The sequence below is a fragment of the Haliotis rubra genome, unplaced genomic scaffold (assembly GCF_003918875.1).
Source record: "Haliotis rubra isolate DU_JTF1 unplaced genomic scaffold, ASM391887v1 Scf792, whole genome shotgun sequence".
Lineage (NCBI taxonomy): Eukaryota > Metazoa > Mollusca > Gastropoda > Lepetellida > Haliotidae > Haliotis > Haliotis rubra.
In genome coordinates, this window is record NW_025767515.1 from 200,052 (window position 1) to 202,151 (window position 2,100).

Consider the following 2,100-nt stretch of genomic DNA (forward strand, 5'->3'; position numbering starts at 1 on the left):
ATATTGAGTATACTGGGATAATTTGTTGAGCAACATGTCTGTGATTATCGTCTGGTCTGCCAAGGGAGATATTTTCACACGTAAGTCTTGGCAAGGTATAATTTATCTTTTTGACAGTTGGAATGAACGTCGACAGAGTGGCTTTTTCTCACGAAGGTAAATCGAGAAGCTACCTCACCAAATGTCCACCTTTAGAATCATGATGCCATAATCTCGTTCCTCCTACAGCCGATGTTCTCCATGACTTAGTGTGTCGAACGATCGCTATCAGACCATCTGCTGCTATTACTGGACATTTTTTCCAGGTTGATTTCTGACTCAATCGTTGCGTAAAGATTCAGTTAGTCAGAGAAACATCAGACAGATATGTTGACGCTGTGCTCGGAAAACGCTCGCACAGGTCTCTGCCCGGTCCGTGTGGCCAGTGTATATAGCACCCTGGCTCCAGTATATACAGCACCCTGCCTTAGTGTATATAGCACCCTGGCTCCAGTATATACAACACCCTGCCTTAGTGTATATAGCACCCTGCCTCCAGTATATACAGCACCATGACTTAGTGTATATAGCACCCTGGCTCCACTATATACAGCACCCTGCCTTAGTGTATATAGCACCCTGGCTCCACTATATACAGCACCCTGCCTTAGTGTATATAGCACCGTGGCTCCACTATATACAGCACCCTGCTTTAGTGTATATAGCACCCTGGTTCCAGTATATACAGCACCCTGCCTTAGTGTATATAGCACCCTGCCTCCAGTATATACAACACCCTGCCTTAGTGTATATAGCACCCTGGTTCCAGTATATACAACACCCTGCCTGAGTGTATATAGCACCCTGGCTCCACTATATACAGCACCCTGCTTTAGTGTATATAGCACCCTGGCTCCAGTATATACAGCACCCTGCCTTAGTGTATATAGCACCCTGGCTCCACTATATACAGCACCCTGCCTTAGTGTATATAGCACCCTGCCTCCAGTATATACAGCACCCTGCCTTAGTGAATATAGCACCCTGGCTCCAGTATATACAGCACCCTGCCTTAGTGAATATAGCACCCTGGTTCCAGTATATACAGCACCCTGCCTTAGTGTATGTAGCACCCTGGCTCTACTATATACAACACCCTGGCTCTAATGTTTCTAGAACCCTGGCTCCAGTATATATATAACACTGCCTTTAGAGCGTGTATAGAACCGTGGCTCTAGTGTGTATAGAGCTCTGACGCCAGTCTAGATAGCACCCCGCCTTTAGTGAATATAGAACCCTGACTTTGTGTCCAAAGCAATTGTCTTCAGCTAACTGGCAGTTATGTATATAGCACATAGAGTTTAAAGTAGATGCCAGCCCCTACTCTGTGTAGTACACTGGCTGTATATAGTGGAACCACTGGAACCAGCACCCCGACTCTAGTGTACACGGCATGTTGTCTATAGTGTATACAACATATGCTGGTTCAAGCATCTGTAACATATTGGCTCTAGTACACACAGCGTGTATACACTTGGGTGTATAGTATATTGGATAGTGTATAGATAGTGGATAGTACTGTAACACGGGTGTATACAGCGTACTGGATAGTACTGTAACTAGGGTGTATACAGCGTAAAGGATAGTACTGTAACTGGGGTGTATACAGCGTAATGGATAGTACTGTAACTAGGGTGTATACAGCGTAAAGGATAGTACTGTAACTAGGGTGTATACAGCGTAAAGGATAGTACTGTAACTAGGGTGTATACAGCGTAAAGGATAGTACTTTAAATATGGTGTATACAGCGTAATGGATGGTACTGTAACTAGGGTGTATACAGCGTAAAGGATAGTACTTTAACTATGGTGTATACATCGTAATGGATAGTACTGTAACTAGTGTGTATACAGCGTATTGGATAGTACTTTAACTCGGGTGTATACAGCGTATTGGATAGTACTGTAACTAGTGTGTATACAGCGTATTGGAAAGTACTGTAACTAGTGTGTATACAGCGTATTGGATAGTACTGTAACACGGGTGTATACAGCCTAATGGATAGTACTGTAACTCGGGTGTACATAGCGCATTGGATCGGATTTTAACACGGGTGTATA